The sequence below is a fragment of the Pinus tabuliformis genome, chromosome 2_1, assembly GCF_031772625.1.
Source record: "Pinus tabuliformis cultivar Carrire ecotype Pingquan chromosome 2_1, CPIR1, whole genome shotgun sequence".
NCBI classification, from domain to species: domain Eukaryota; kingdom Viridiplantae; phylum Streptophyta; class Pinopsida; order Pinales; family Pinaceae; genus Pinus; species Pinus tabuliformis.
In genome coordinates this window covers 728,325,720-728,343,345 of record NC_142299.1, presented here as the reverse complement: position 1 = coordinate 728,343,345, position 17,626 = coordinate 728,325,720, and the positions used below count along the sequence as shown (strand labels likewise).

General features: G+C 43.3%; 1 long non-coding RNA gene across 1 annotated transcript in view; it reads right to left on the bottom strand.

The window, feature by feature from the left end:
- Nucleotides 1–17,626, bottom strand: part of LOC149202660 (uncharacterized) — a 148,749-nt gene that overhangs the window by 52,929 nt on the left and 78,194 nt on the right. The gene's annotated exons all lie outside the window — the stretch shown is intronic.

Genomic DNA, 17,626 nt, shown 5'->3' with positions numbered 1-17,626 from the left:
AAGGTGGGGATGTGTACTTGGCTTCTTCAAGTACACATGTAGATAATGAGGCATGGTTGATTGACTCAAGTGCATCCTTTCACTTCACTCCCCATAAAGAGTGGTTCTGCGAGTATGAGAAATACGATGGTGGTGATGTCTTCTTAGGGGATGACAAGAAGGCTAGAATCATTGGTCGCGGAAAAGTAAAGTTGAAGTTGCAAGGTGGAAGGGTTAGAACACTTCCGGGTGTTCTGCATATTCCTGCATTAGCCAAAAATCTGATTTCTGTAAGCAAGTTGGATGACGCAGGTGTAAAAACAGTGTTCGAAAAGGATACCTGCAAAATGGTTCGAGGAGCACTGGTATTGATGCAGGGAGTTCGAATTGGAACTCTGTACAGGCTGCAAGGTAGCACTGTGATTGATGGGTGCAACAGTTCTATGGTTCCTGAAAGTGGAGCAGAAAATCTAGTGGTCTCTGGAGAGAAGACCATGGTGTGGCATCAAAGGCTTGGACATATTGGAGAGAAGGGCCTTTGAATACTTCATGGTAAAGGTATGGTAGAAGGTATGAGTAATAGCTCTCTGGATTTTGATTTCTATGAAAATTGTGTATATGGGAAGTACAATCGAGTGAGTTTCCCCTCTGGTAGTAAGAGGGCGAAACAGATATTAGAACTTATGCACAGTGATGTGTTTGGACCTGTGAAGGTTCCATCACTCGGTAAGTCTGTGTACTATGTATCATTTATAGATGACTTCTCAAGAAATACATGGATATATTTCCTTAAGAAATCATCTGAAGCCTTTGACAAGTTTAAAGAATTTAAGGCTCTCGTGGAAAATCAGACAGAGAAGAAGATAAAGGTGCTGAGAACAGATAATGGTGGAGAGTTTTGCAGCAAGGAATTTGAAGAATTCTGTAAGAAGTGTGGTATAGCACGACCGAAGACTACTCCATATACACCTCAGCAAAATGGAGTTGTAGAAAGAATGAATAAGACGTTGATGGAAATGGCAAGAAGCATGCTCAGTGGTGCCGAGTTAGGACAAGAATTCTGGGAAGAGGCGGTGGACACTGCATGTTACCTGGTCAACAGGTCACCTTCATCAGCGTTGGAGGACAAGACTCCACAAGAGGTATGGACTGGTAAGAGAGCCTCTCTTTCATATCTGAGGGTATTTGTATGTGATGCATATGTACATGTTCCAAAGGAGAAATGAACCAAGTTGAATAGTAAATCTGAAAAGTGCATCTTTATTGGGTATAAGGATGGTTTAAAGGGGTATAAGCTTTAGAACCCAGTCACACAGAAGGTTGTGTTCAGCCGAGATGTGGTGTTCAGGGAGGTAAAAGATGTTATTGAACATGAAGTCCAACCAAAGGAACCTGCGAAAATAGATTTTGAGCTAAAGGAGGAAGAATCAGACTCTACAGCAGAGGAGGAATCAGAAGATGAAGAGCCACAAACTCCAATTGTGAGAAGATCAGTTCGAGAAAGAAGGCAGCCAGAAAGGTATAGTCCATCTGCTTTCTGTTCAAATTTTGCTTTGTCTGTTACTGATGATGATCCCAGAACTGAGAAGGAAGCAGTGGATTCAGAGGATGGAAAACTCTAGAAAGAGGCCATGGTCGATGAAATGGCATATTTGCACAAAAATGAGGCTTGGGATCTGGTGGAGTTATCGGCTGGAAGGAAACCCATTGGCAGCAAATGGGTATTCAAAAAGAAGACAAATGCAAAAGAAAAAATGGAGAAATACAAAGCTCGGTTGGTAGCAAAAGGTTATTCCTAGGTGCCGGGAATTGATTTTGGTGATATTTTTTTTCCTGTTGCCAAACTAACTTCTATTAGATTACTTTTATCTGTTGTTGCTGCTTTTGATTTTGAGGTAGAACAGATGGATGTGAAGCAGCATTTCTTCACAGGGATTTGGAAGAGGAAATCTACATGAAGCAACCTAAAGGCTTTGCAGTGAAGGGTCAGAAAGCACTGGTATGCAAGTTAAAGAAGTCTCTGTATGGGTTAAAACAGTCACCAAGGATGTGGTATCAGAAATTTCATACATTTATATGGGGACTTTGGCTTCACCAGAAGCAAAGAAGATCACTGTGTGTATTCTAAATTAATTGGTGACCGTGTTATTTATTTGGTCTTGTATGTGGATGATATGTTGCTGGTTGGAAATGACAAAGAAATTATCCAGGATTTGAAGACCCAATTGTCCTCCAAATTCGACATGAAAGATCTTGGTGCTGCAAACTATATTTTGGGCATGGTAATTAAAAGAGATCGGGCAAAGAGGAAGCTCTAGTTAAACTAGAGGAAGTATGTCGAGACAATACTGCAGAGGTTTAATATGCAAGATAGTAAACCCGTGAAGGTTCCTATTCCTGTAGGTGTGAGGTTATCTGCTGAACAGTGTCCCAAGGCACAAGAAGAGGAAGAGGACATGTCCCGTGTTCCATATGCAAGTGCAGTCAGTAGCCTGATGTATGCAATGGTCTATACTAGACCAGACATTGCACATGCAGTGGGAGTATTGAGCAAGTTTATGTCAAAACCAGGAAAGGATCATTGGACAGCAGTGAAGCAAGTTTTCAAGTATTTGCGTGGCACTAGTGATTATGGTTTGTGCTACCAAGGAAGACCAAGATTGGACAGAGTGTTGGATATCCGTGGCTTTGTTGACGCAAACTGGGTTGGAGATTTGGATCAGAGAAGATCTACAAGTGGGTATGTCTTTAACCTATTTGGAGGTGCAATCAGTTGGATGAGTAAGAAACAATCTATAGTGGCACTATCAACTACAGAGGCAGAATACATGTCAGCCACTCATGCAAGCAAGGAAGCAGTTTGGCTGCAGAGATTGTGTTCAAGTATGGGGTTAGTATAGGAAGCTATAAAGATAGACTGCGACAGCCAAAGTGCAATTTTCTTGGCAAAGAACCCCGCATATCATTCAAAGACAAAGCACATTGATGTTCAGTATCACTTTGTGAGGGATATGATAGAAGACAAAAAGGTGTTGCTGGTAAAGGTGGACACTTTGAAGAATACTGCAGATGCATTGACAAAATCTGTGAGTTCTGATAAGTTCTCTTGGTGTAGAGAGACAATGGACATTTTAGGGCTAGAAAAATGACTAAGCTCTCTTGTGGCCCCCTGTGGAAAGAAAACAAGAAGTGGGAGAATGTTGGGTTGTGTTATATTCTTTCCACGACTAGCCCACGTAGTTAACTGGGGCATAGAGGGGGTAGGTCACGGGGGGTTTGAGGTGTACCCGTAACCCCACTTTATGGGGTCTGGGGCAGCGCCCCATAAAATTTTGGTTTTAGACTCTATGTTAGGATGGGCGGACCCACCTATGGTTTTGTGCATGATTTTCACACATGGTTTTTTGGACGCGATGGTTTTCGGTCCATGGTATTGGATGCTTCGGCATGTATAAATATGTATTATAACATTGAAAGTAATATAATGAAAAATCAAGCTGGTAGTCTCAGTTTTGGGATCCAAGGGAAAATCTTTGTGTATATGTGTTTTATGTGTTATGCTCTCGCATTGTTTATTTTCTGTGTTTTGGAATTCGTATGCAGGTAATTTATGTACGGGGTTAAAACCCACAATTGTGGCCACCTTCTATTGTTCTTCATCATCTCTGTGGAGGCACTCAAGGGCATCTAGTATGAGAGTGTTTTTCTTGACCTTGATTTGATTTGATAGAGTTACCATATTGGTATACATCCTTACTAATTCCACCACATATCGTGTGATGTTTTCCTTTGTGACCTATAAGTCTCCCTTGCTAGAACCTTGTCTGAGAGGGTTGAAGAATGCTTGAATCTCCTGTAGGATTTCTTCTTGCTTCCTTCCTACTCCAACTGCTCCAATGGAACGAACCCCATGAACTTCGATCACAGATTCCAACCCACTCAACAAATGCATATAGGAGGCAAGAACCTTGTCATCATCTCTACCCATCTTATCATGTGATTGGATATTAATGCGTATCTGGAATCTGTCGTTATGAGTGGTTATCCAATCCTTCCTAGGGAGAACTGTCGGTGCCTATGAATACTTATTAGTCCACTCATTAATGTTGTTGATAGTTGTGTTAGCTTAGTTTAGCATGGTGGTCTTTTCCTTCGTGTCAGACTGTACGGCCAAGAAAGGAGACACGGTCTGATGCAGCTTCGACATCTCTTCATAGACCACTGCCATGGATTCTTTCACAGTCTCAACTTCCTCCTTGATTGATGCTTGCACCTCCTTTGTGCTAGAGTGAGCTACGTGAAGGGATTTATTCTCTTCTTCAAGCCTCTTCTTATCTTCTTCTACCCTGGCGATCCTTTGTTCAAATGCATAAACCTTGCCCCGGAGTTCTGCAATCTACTTACTCATTCTCCATACATTCGACTCAGTTGTGGTTACAAAGGAAGTTCCAATCGAAGCAATCATCTCAGGATTTATTGTGGTATCCAAGATGATCTCCTTCTCTGTGGTCACAGACAGAGGCTTTGCAGGGTTCCTAGCATAGTACTTCCTTCTTTCCTGCATAATATTACAATTGACTTGGTCAAAAGTAAGTCTCTTGAGGTCCAATACCTCTTCTTCCGCCTCATCGGGAATGCCCAATTCCTTAAGGGGAAAGTTCCCTCTGGTGATGGGGGTTGATGGAGGAACATCTAATGGAGGAAGTTCTACCTGCACCTCCAACTCTTGGTGTTGTTGTTGTTGGTGGAGATCTTGCTCAACCTTCTTGTTGATTTCTTCTTGTTGCTTCTTCATCTCCTCCTCTTCCTTCTTTCTCTTTTCTTCTTCGGCTTTCCTCCTGTGTTCTTCTTCTATTTTTCTCTTTTCCTCCTCAGTTGACCTCCTTGTTCCACTTCTATTATTTTCTTTTCTTGCTCTTCCTTCTCTTGTTTTCTCTTTAGTTCTTCCTCCTGCTTGTGTTTCATCTCGAGTTCTTCCTTCTCTCGCCTCCTCTTTTCTTCTTCGCATTGGGCCCTTTGTTCCTCTTCTTCCTCTCGCTGCTTTCTTTTCCTCTCCTCTTCCTCTTACTGCTTTTGAAGGTCCTCAGGTTGTTGATTCCCTTATTTTTGTGACCTCCTTAGCTCTTCTTCCCTTTTCCTCTTTAATTCTTGCTTTTTCCTAGCCAAGGTTGCATTCCTTTCTTCCAAAGTTTCGTTATCCTCATCTTCTTCTTTCTCACTTGGAGGGTCTTCTGATTCTTCACCTTTGTGCTTTTTAGCTTCCCCCCCATCTTTGGTTGCTCCTTCTTTCTCTTAAGCAAGGTTAACCTAGCTTGTAGGCTTATGTTTTTCGTGATTGTTCAGCCTGCTAGTCCTTCTCCTGTTGGTCACTTGGACCGAGTTCTCTAGCCGTGTTGTACCAATTCTTGACTTTATCCTCATGGCAGTGTTTGCTATGCGGGTATGACCAATTAAAGTTTTCTTTCTTATAGTGTGTCGCTACCATCCCCTTGGGGTCATACCTTCGGTGACTTTGAGCCACAAAGTAAGCCCCAATAGTGAAAGGGAAGGTGGGCCAAGGCTATTACTTACCTTTATTCAATGTCTTTGAGAACCCTGTGGTCATTTGGTAACATACTTCCTACAACAGTAATTTGTTTGTGACAAACGTTGGTAGTGCGTGAGGAGGTTTATATGAGCCAAAGACTCTGACAAATGTGCCTTCCTAGATGGGAAACTAGTCCGCCACTCTGGTAATCATCTCCATAGCTTTCTTAGACATACAATGAGGCTCCTCTCTGAACAACTAGTACAAAGGGGCGATAAACAATTCAGGGGCAGACTCCAACACACTTTTATAGCCCGGGTCCCAAGAGATCTTATATTGTAGATGGACAAGCTCCAACGCAATTGTTGTCCAGTTATAGCTCCAACCATCAAAATTACATCTTGCACATATAGCATCCAATAGGTATGATGCCATGTGTTAGCGCTTGAGATTTCACCTCAGGCTGAAAAGGTAAACCTTCAAGGCTACATCAAACCATTTCACCTCGTAGCTAGCCCTACGAGGTATGAGAAGGCTCTCTCGGGTCAGATTTGATAGATCTTTCAATATGATTAGGCTGACCAATTAAGAATAAGGATTTTAGGCTAGTAAATTGATAGGGGGTTTGGATTTAATGATTTTTGGGGTTTTTTAATGGAATGACGGGGCTTTTCTGGGCTGCATGGGCAAAATCACAGCTTCAAACAGAGAAATATAATGACTACACAGGTTATCAACTGAGGCAAGGTAGGCATGCAATTTAACACCAAATCTGGTTTCAAATGGGATGGCAAGACTGGTGAGGAGCTAAGGAGGGCAGACAATAACTCTGAATCCTCCTTAAACAGTAGAAAACATCGAATGCGAACAAACTTATAGGAGGAGCATATAATACTATGAATTCCTACCTAATCACTTCATTTGTTCAGCTTGAAAGGGTCATGAAATGAAATGGAACATAACTGATTACATATGAGACAAAGGGAAAAACTTATGCTAAATCAACATACCACATGAATCTCAGCAAACAGAGCTGTGAAATTCCATTAAATTCTCTGTCATAAAACTGTACAATAAAAAGCTCTCTGCTTCTCCAGCAGCTCCCAGCGCTCAGAAAAAACTCTCCCTCCTTCCCCTCTCTACAAAAAACTCCTCTACAAATGAATTTTTTAATACAATGCTGCCCAACAGGGGCGCTGTTTTAACTAACTACAAAAATATCAAACAAACTACAGCTGGGGGAAAACAAGTCGACCCCAAGATGAGGGATTTGTTTTATTATCCTTATTAACAAAATAAACTAAAAATAATCAGCGCTTTCCTGAAGGGAGAATGGCGCTCTTTCCACTGAATTCTGTTGATGATTGACCAAAACTGGAGCGCATATCTAGTTTGCAATATTAATTAAAATCTGGGAAATAGGAATCGAATCCTATCTTGTTGTTCTGGCACCGTTTGAATAGCGGTGGCATTACACGTTTACCCTTGGCACTCTTCTGTTTCTTGTAAGAGTCTAGTAACTTTGGTGTGTAAACAGCATCGTATGCCACCTGGAGCTCCACATCAACATAGTCGGCATCCAATTCTATAGCCAAACGAAGTACATCAAGGCGTGTTGCTTCATCCATACTCCAACGCTGCTGGTTCAATGCTAGTCATACCTTCTCCCGTCTCTGGATCCCAAATTCTGACTACTCGATTATCAGCAGTGATCATTCTCGGCCTCGAAGCATTTAGAGTTGAATGCCACTTGATATCCAAAATAGGACTACCATACATGTGATCTTTAACTCGAAAAGGCCTTGAAGAACGCAGATCATATATTAGCACCTGTCCAGAACTATTTCCAACTGCCATCTGAAAGCTTTCAGTTTCCTCGAATCGTATCGCAGTGACCTCCTGATCAGTATCTCCTGCATGTGTAGCTACATCAATTCTTCCTACCGAAGCTTTTTCTCTCAAATCAAAACATTCTAAGGCACCATCTTCTCCACCACAAGCCAACAATCCATGAACTGGGCTTCGGCAAATTACATTGACTGCTGGAGAGTGAGTGTTTAAAGACGCAAAAAAAAAACGACCCTGTTCCAAGTTGATGCGATATAAATCTGGTGAAGAAACAGCACAAATCAAATCACATGACCAACGATCATAGACAATATCCCTTCCCATCATCTGTACAATACACACTAGACCTTTTTATTTAAAGGATTATTAAACTTCTCCACTAGTTTTTGTCTTTGGGCGCCACTAGTGCGTCCATCAAGCATGTACCATTCTTTACCTTGCCTCCAGTATTCATCTTTCTTTCCACGCCGAGGTAATTTAGTCAAGAATGACTCAATAGGATCTAATGTACTCAAGCTTTGGCTGAAAACCAATGCCTTATCACCTCGCTCAGAGCTCATGGCCAGGAGTAGCAACTAGAATGGTTATTCCTTCACGCAACCTCGCTTTTTCCATTCTCCAAAGTTGATGTCAAAGCTGGAATGCCTTCAAGCCCACCATTCTCTAGAACCTTGAGAAAAGGCAGACCCTTTGCACCAGATTTGATTGCTTCCTTATAGATATCTCCTTTCTTCAGACTTGTATTTGAATATTTGCTTGATCCCAGAGGCACAACCAAAGCCTTGATAACTCCAGCAGATTGTAATGTATTCATAAAAATTTGAAAATCTGTTCCACTAAAGACTTCAGAAACATTTACCAACTCCATCTCGAAGCAGAGATCTGGTCTGTCAGATCCATAGCGATCCACGGCATCAGCATATGTTAACCTTGGAAAATGAACAGGAAGTTCAATTCCTTGAATCTCGTGGAAAACATGTCTTATCATATCCTCGTTGAGTTTTAGCATGTCATCCAATGGTGTGAAAGCCAGCTCCATATCTAGTTGTGTAAATTCAGGTTACCTATCTGCTCTCAAGTCTTCATCTCGAAAACGCCTTGCTATTTGATAATATCTATCAAATCCTGACACCATCAACATCCGCTTGAACAGCTGAGGACTTTGTGGCAAAGCATAAAATTCCCCTGGCTGAATCCGAGATGGAACAAGATAATCACGGGCACCTTCAGGTGTAGACTTTGACAAAATTGGTGTTTCAATCTCCACAAAACCATGGACATCTTCTAAGTATCGCCTTATAACCTTAGAAACTTTGTGTCGGAGCCTTAGATTGATTTGTTGACACCGTAGATCAAGGTAACGGTACCTTAAGCGAACCTCCTCTGTTATGACATCATGTATTCTGACTTCACTTGGTTTCTGGTTATTTTCCAGGTGGATCATGCAGGACTTCTTAGAATCAATGCTGCTCGTCTTATCAAAAGGAGTAATTGATTCTGCTTTGTATGATACTGCACCAACTCTTGATTGGCTTTCCAAATATGCTGGGAAATTAATGCTTACTGCTTCTCCACTGCTACGAACTATACCACGACCAACAGATTCAGGGATAGTTACTTCCTTTTCCATTCCTAGCATACACTCTCGAGTAGAAGCACGTTTCTGAATTTCATAATCATCTTTAAGGTTTACTTCTTCAGTGGATTTATCAATAACCGGAAACTTGATTGGTGGAAGCTCAAGTTCTCTATCAGATTGTACTTTCAGCACTCCCCTATCATTTTCATTCGAATCCACCTGCTCTTTTCCTTCCACAGGCTGGTGTGTTGTAGACTGAGAACCACTTGAACGCAGCTCTGCCGGTAATTTGTCATCTTCAATGAAAAGCCTTTTGCAGAGATCCAATTTCGCAAGTTGGGAAGCTAGACCATGTAGATCGACAGAAAGAACTGATGCCTGGACAATTGCTTCCCGCCATCCAATCCTCATAATCAGAAGTCATGTTGTCATTGCTAATAAAATGATCATCGTCACCCCATGACAAGAGATTACGCCTTCTCACATATAGCATTGAACTTATACCCGCTGTATCTTTGGTGTGAAAACCACAAAGTCAATATGAAATGTTTGTGTTTTTGCAGGGATAGGAGCTTGAAATCACTGCCGTCTTTTGAAAGCTGAAGATAAATTACATAATTTAAATCCACACATTAATGATTTCTTCTTCAAAACCCTGTTTTGAAGAAGAATCAATCTCTGATATAAGACAGAGTCTAACACCATGTAGAATTCTGATGGCTCACCTGCCTCCAGATTCTTTGCCACATATATGGCGGTTTTGAGTGCTGAAGCTAGGATGCTTGCCTGGTTGAAGATGGTGCCCCTAGTGGCGACAATGTACGTGATAGGAACCCTGTTCCAAGAAAGGTATCAATATCAAATCTCCTGTATAATCGATTCATCATCGCAGCCAAAAACTGATAGACCTTCCTTAGGCCTTATGTCATGTATACTTGGTCGACCTTTACCTGGAACTTAGAAGGGTCTTGCCACCACGACCTTAGAATGTCCTTAGTTGGTACTAGAAAGTCCGACAACCACTTGGTGTTAAAGGTCTCTTCTTTCTCCGAAAACCTGTAATAAGCAACAATGTATGTGGAAGAGATAGTTGCGAAGGCCTCGATTGTGTGACTCCTTATCACCCACCAAGTTGTGTCAGTGTTCTATAGGATCCAGTCGATAGTCTCCACACAAGGGAAAACAGGCGGATGCGAGGCCACTTTGTGGAGCCAAGACCTCTTGATATTGATGTACACATTGAAGTCTTCCTAGTCTTCAAGGATGTCCTTCTTAGAAAACTCAGCATATAGGTTGAACCATGAAAGCTTGGTGGTTTTGTTGATATTGCAAGTAGTGTCCCGGTAGATAGGAGGCAGTGGACCTTGGTGGCGTTCTTGAGCATTGCTCTCTGCAATAGTACGGGAGGTTTTGGCTACTGGAGGCGTCATCTCTGCAGAGAAAGAAGAGATCGACATGCACTCGAGGTCGTCGTCCCCTGGCATGTCAAAGAAGCAATCCCATGATGAGAGAGACGACATGAATAATGTAGAACAAAAATCAAATCATGAACAGAGCTTCAGAGCACTAGCCAAAGTCTTGGGCCAAAGCCCTGCTCAGAGGCAGGTCAATGGGTCGAACGACAGAGGAGGTCGGAAGAAACAAGGATGCCAAATCAGTGACTTGGCAACTTGTGCTGACTGAGTCATAGACTCAAACAAGTCGCAAGGTCACAGGGAAGGAGAAGTCACACGGTTGGACAATTTGCAGGTAGCGTGGGTCGCAGGGTCGCATAGGTCACTGGGTCGCACCAGTCGCTGTTACTAGGTCACACCAGTCAAAGGTTGCGATTTTTAGCCTTTCGTGATTTTGGGTCATGCACCCTGTTCTTAAAGGTGGTGCGGCATGGAAGCCAAGCTTGGAATGTGGCTTTTGGGACCTCCCTGGATCCTAAAACTTGGATACTTGAGAAACGACACTAAATGGGCTAGAGGTCATCCAAAATGTTGGGGCAAAGGGGAAACTAGATGGAACAAAGTTAGGCTGGAGGGTTTCAAGGGAAAAATGAGTTCAAAGAGGTAAATGAATCCAAATAAAACCCTACCCATCAGGGAAGGGGCAGGATCGCACAAGCAAAGGAGGACAAATGGCACAGAAAAATGATTTTACAGGGAGAGGAAGGGTCACCCACTTGGAGGAGGTCGCACGCCCTGCCCAGTTGCCTAGCCTTCTCCGTTGCTCGAGCGCCCCAGTGAAATGACAAATGAACTAAGAGGGCGGGTGGTTTAAATAGAAAAGTCGCAAGTGCGGTGATCCATGTGGATATTGATGGCCACCCGCCAATTCCACTTGGACCCCCACCATTGTTTCTTTCAGTTTTTCAGTTTCCTTAATTGTAGCATAGTTTACTATTTTTAGCAGCTTTTCGGGCCCTAATCTTCCGGAGCCGTTTTGAGGACCTAAACGACAATTTTTTAGCAATCTACTACCGGTGACTTACAACATGTCATTTTTCCATCGTAGTCCTCCGAGGGATCTTTCCAACGGGGTATCATGCACGTCAGACAGAGATAATATGACCACGTCACGACCCTAAGAAGTTGGTTGCACAACTAATCCCAACAAGGCCCATAAACTCTTGGTGTTACATCTCCTCGGGTTAGGGTTTTCTCTTATTGTTCAATAATAAAAAGGCCCTTGAGCCTCATTGTAACATAGTTCAGAGGCATGTAGCCGCCACATCTCTCCTCAGAGATAAGCTACCATCGCCCGAGCTAGATTATTTTCATTTCTGTTTGTAAGCATATTTCAGTATTTTACATTAATGAAATGAAGTACTATTCCTATTGCATCTCTGAAAAACCCTGTCCTGAGAATCAAAGGAATGTTGCAACTCCTGGGACTCCCTTCTTTACTTTTATCAACCCGGTAGTTCGTAACAAACTTGGAAGCGATGGTGCTGTATGCACAAGTACTAGCTCTTGCCGCAACTGTCACTTGGTCAGTTGGCACAAGTCCGCTAGGGGCTAAGCCAACTTCTATGAGCTCGGAGAGGAAGCTTTTTAACTGATGGACGAAAGCTAACTCAAAGAAGGCTAATCTACTTGCAGAAAGAAACTAGAAAGCTGAAAGGCAATGTAAACCCTAGCAAACCCTAATCTTACCAGCTATCCCTACCGATGCAAGAAAGAGGATGCAAGCTACTGAAAGAGATGCCATTGACTTCTAGGAAGGTAAATACATGTATCTAAGCTACTTCTACAGTAACATCTAAAAAAACATCTTTTTGTATTTTTGAATAAGTTGTCAAAATTATCATGCATGCAATTTGACTGTTTTGACTGTGCAGGGGTGGATTGGCGAGGGGAAATGCTTGGATGAGGTCGGGAAGGTTCGGAGAAGGCTTAAGGGGTCCCTAACACCCTTCCAGAGAGTTTCACAGAGTTTGGCTACCAAGAAACCTCATTCGTGAGCTTCTATAGGAAGTCTGCAGGGGTTCTACAGGATGTCTGTGATTTTCTACAGGATGTTCTGTAACTTTCTACAGGATGTTCAGAAATGGGATTTTGGAGGGATGGATGGATGGAGAAAGATGAAGGAGTGGGTATGGAGGTAGGATACGGGTTGGAGGTGGAACAGGACTTGGTGGATGGAGTTGAGGATAGAGGTAGATGGCTGGATTTGTTCAAGGAAGACTGAAGCAATGATGCACAAAAACTAGGGTTATGTGAGCAAATGGCAAACGTAAGGCTAGAAGCTGAGCTGAGGAATGGAGCAGGTGGGTTTGATGGAGTATGGGCAGGTAGAGGAGTGGTACAGGTGCTCTGCAAATCATTTTTCCAACTGGACCGATGAAGACTTGTAAAATCAAAAACCTAGTTACGTTGACCTAATCTGATCTAACTGTCAGTACGAAGAATGAACAGAAGTTTGAACTGCAATGAAACCATGTATACTAACTCATGCAACTAAGCAAGCAAAAGTCTAAACTTGTAACCAACTTCTACACATGAAAATCAAACACTAGTGATTGCATGGCAAAGCAAAATCAGTGTTTTTGTGGGCAGCAAGGTGTCCCTGATCCCAGCTCCTGATCCCACTGAGGGAGAGGTGAAACCAGTGATGTTTGATGGCCCTTTTTTGAAGCTTTTCCCTGTTAACAACCTATCAACTAAATCTGAGCATCAAAAGTCCTTCTAACCATTAACAGTGACCTAGTTAATCAACAAGATTTAATCTACTTAACAGAAATAATTTTGTAAATGCATGAAGAACAAATAACAATACATAAAGGAGGCCTTAACACTCGGGTTGGGCCCAACCCCAAGAGCTGCAGGCTCCTATAAAGAACTCAGATCTGATGCCAAGTAAAGTTGCTTCTCATTACTCAAAAATAATCATCACAAGAAAGTTTGTATAGCGGTAGCTAAGAAAAAACGAGCTGAAGAAAGGATAGCACTATAGTGCAAATACCAACAGTTCCAAAAGTAAACTACGAAGGCTAAGGCCTTCTTATTTATACAATATGAGGAGGCTAGCAGCCCTCCTAGATTCAAGGGACTCGACTGTTCCAATTGCAGTGAACAGTCACTCTTTCCAAAGCTGCTTGGCTGCCTTTAGAACTCGTTTTGGTGGTCTGTTGAGCTCGGAGTTGAGGGTGAAGATTTCGAGGAAGGGCCATTTAATGCCACAGACAACCTCCCTACGAATCCTCACCTCAAGCTTGGCTGTCACCTGGGCCATAATTGCTTGGTTTTGCTCCAAAATTTGTCCAAAAAACCTGAAATGACCACGTATTAGCCTCCTAGGTAGAGTGACCACCCTTATTCGTTCAAATAACATAAACATACTAGAGAAACATGCATAATCTATGAAAAATAGAGGATTGAACAAGGATAATTAGGCAAAATGAGCCCAATAAGTTACCCAATTCGGGGCTCATCATCACCCCCTGCTAAATGAGTTGCTCATCCTCTGAGCAACTAGTCCAGCTCATCATCCTTTATGGCTTTGATCGCCTCCCTCACGTCCCAAGCCTCTGTTGTGATATCCTCTTCCTGGTCGTGGAATCCTGCCTTCCTTTCCACTTCCTCCCATTGTCTACCTTCTTCCTCTTCCTTCACTCCTTCTAGCAATCCCAAAAGTAAAGGAGGACTGAATTTCAAGCCAATCCAATTGGCCTGCAAGTTCTGCATCAACTGTTTGTAGAGGGGTACCCTTGCCAAGGCTTCCCTCATCCTGGTGGGAGAGTGGTATTCTTTTATCTTCAGGCTGTGAGGCAGTGTGTTCCACCGCCTTGTGCAGGCATGCATACAGTTTTCTCCCAACAGTCTCTCCATGTCCTCAAAATGGGCAATGGCTTGAGCCTGTTGCTCAATGTATTCCGGTAGATCCTGAGGACTGTTGGCCAAGTGCTGGTGGGCGCTTATCACTGCTGATGGGTCATCTGGCTCTGCTCTGATCATGAGAGGCTCACTGAGCTCTCTGCCTATGATACTGCGGACCTCTGCTGCTCTCTTCTCCTCATGGCTCATCCAAGAGGCCATGGCCATAAGCTGGACATCTCCTATCACCGTGTTGGGATCCCATGCGTTCATGTCCGGAAGGGCAAAGTTGTGCAAGTAGAACTCTGATAATTTGGCCCTATCCTCAGATGAACTACTGCCACATAGAGCTGCAAACTGATGATAATTTTGGAATGGGGTGATGCCCCTTTGAGCCAAGGTATTGATATGAAACTGTAACCACTGATCCTTGAGGTATAGGGCATAGGATTTTGCAGGCTGCCTACACTGCAGAGCTTCCATTGATGTTTCAGAGATTGTGTCTCCTATTCTTTTTCCTGTAGCTGCCGATTCAGTATCTCAATTTCAGTCTGCACCCATTCCTTTCTCTGCTATTCATCAGGGGTATCTTTGGTTGTTGTGGGCTCCTCCTGTTGCTGTTGTTCTCCCAAGATATGAGGCCTGTCTTCCTTGCTCTATCCCTGTAATTGTAGCTGCTGTCTAAGCAGCTTATTTTCTTCTTGTAGCCTGACCGGCTGGCTGCTCTCCACATGCTGTACTAGAGCCAATTCCCTCCTTGCCTCTTTGAGTTGTTCCTCCAAAGGACCTATATCCGCCACACCTTTGGACTTAACGATTTTCATCCAAGTGTGGGTCCTCACTCTCTCTTCTTCTAGTGCAAGGAAAAGTGGCACTGTGAATTTTTCAGGAATGATCTTTCTGGCCTCCAAAAAGTTATAATAGGAGCCCAAGCTGGGCTGGGGGCTAGGTTCCACAATGTTTTCTACCTTTTCTTCCTCCTGTGGTGATTTAGCTGCCTCACCCTCCATTGCTTCGGTCTCCTTCAACCTAGCCAGTGTTTCCTGTAGAATAGTCTCAGCATCCTGTAGAGAGGCCTTTGTGTCCAACATTTTCATTCTCTCCCTCCAGGTGGATGTCTTCGGGCTTCCTCGTTCATAAGTGATGGATGCCTTGGATGGGGACCTCTCCTTTTGTGTGGTAGGGATGTCTATAATTGTGATTGGTTCTTTTGACGGAGGCTGGGGTCTGCCAGTCTTAATCCTCACACTCCTCCTTGCTTTAAAATACAGGGGAGGCTCCCTCTTTCACTTTTCCTTCTGCTTGGGAGATGTGCTTAGGGTGGCCAACACAGCTGCTGCCTCCCTAGCTAAAATTTCCGGTGATTTTTCCCTCTGTTGCTCTGTCTTCAAACTTCCTGTAGAAAGTCCTGTGCTGACTGTTTTCTATCTTCCTGTAGAAGCAGTTTTCGGGCTTCCTGTAGAAAAAGTTTTCACTATTTTTGGTGTCGTTGCCGGGGAAGCATTAGAGTATTTGTGATTGTTGCTTTTCTTCTATTTTCCTATTCTAACCTTCTGCTAAGTAGTTTATTTCAGTTCCATTCTGCAATTTCATTTCTATAAAAGTAAATTAGACATTTCCTGCTTTCATAGATTAGCCTTTCAATCCCGCAATTTCAATTCTGCAAGCGTAGAATAGAATTTCAATTCTACAAGCGTAGTCTAGCATTTCATTCTCACAATTTGATTTCAGCGAAATAGATTAGTCCTTTCCTGCTTTCATTTCAATGCCGCATTTCCATTTCTGCAAGATAGATTTTAGTTAGTTGCAATTCCATCTGTTTCAGTTTTGCAGGTACAAGCAGAGAAAAAAACAAAAGCAACCAAAAATCCTTTCATGCCTCGTAGGAACAGAGACAATACCGGAAAATTCCTACCCAACACCCCCACCACTTCACTGAGTCACCCTTCTCTCTTCTTTGGTGGCAATGATCCAGAAGAACCTATAACAGAAGAAGAGCAAGAAAATATTCATTTTGAGACCATGGCTGACAACAGAAATGGTAGAGACGATGACGAGAGAATAGAAGGTACCTTCCCCATCCGAGAGACCAACGGGGACATGCAAATGAAGAACATCAGTGCCTCAGCCTTACCTCATTTCCATGGATTGACCATTGAAGACCATGATAGCTTCTTGTTTGAGTTTGTTGTCCTTTGTCGAACTTATGACTATACAGAAGATGAGCAAAAGTTTAAACTCTTTCCCTCTACCCTCAAGGATGCAGCATTACGCTGGTTCATGGGGTTACCTAGAAATGGTATCACTACTTGGGCTCAGATGCAGCAAGCCTTTAACAACAAATACCGGGATTACTGTAGGTCAAAGGAAACCAAGGGAGAAATCTTTCGGATGACCATGGGAAATGATGAGTCTTTAGAGGACTATGAGAAAAGATTCCAACTTAGCTATAAATGGTCCAAGTGCACACTTGACCCTGAATCTCTAAAGCTGGTTCTGCTCCGAGGAGTCCCTAAAGACCTTCTAGATACCCTTCACATGCTAGCTGGAGGAGACATTTACCAACTACCTTATGAAGACATAAAGAATGTGTTTAGAAACCACTCTAGGGCAGCCCGGAAAAGAGGTAGGGGGAATCCACTTTCAGCTAATACTACCTTCTCCAAGCATGAGTTTGTTAATCAGATGGAGGACCTCAAAAGTGAGATGAGACAGACCATTGCCATGCAACTTGATACTTTCCAAATCCAACAAAAGAAAGAGGAAGCTGAGAGGGCTTTGGCCATTTTCTGTCCCAGATGTACGAGGAAGCGCCCTAAGAACGAGTGTCCATTGCACTCAGTAGAGGTATGTTTCGTTTGTGAGGAGAACCACCCCACAAACCAATGCCCGACCTTGCCCGGATTCAAAGCCATGTACCAAGGGACTGAGGCACCCACTGAACCTCTCTACTTCCTCAACCAAAGGAGGCCGCATGGACCTAGACCCTACCAGCAGGGGATGCAAGGGACATCCCAAGCTTATTATAGCCCCAACCAATCTGCTCACATACCTTCTTGGGGTCCCCCTGCTCATCCTTCCTGGTCTGCACCTCCTCCGTAGTCTTATCCACCTCAATACCATAACCCACTGCTCATTCGTTTCACTCACATGTCCAGCCACAGCCTCAGTGGAATGCACCTCAACCGGAGTGGAGGCCCCAATACAACTCTCCTCTCGCCATTCTGCCTCCACCACCGGCTCAACCACAACCATTACCTCCTGCTCCTCCAAGACAACCCCAGATGCCTGCTCAACCGAACCCGAACCCCAACAACCGACAGGCCCAGCAGGTATACACTAGGGAGACAACATGTCCTACCTATGCTGTGGAGATCCAGGAGATCAACA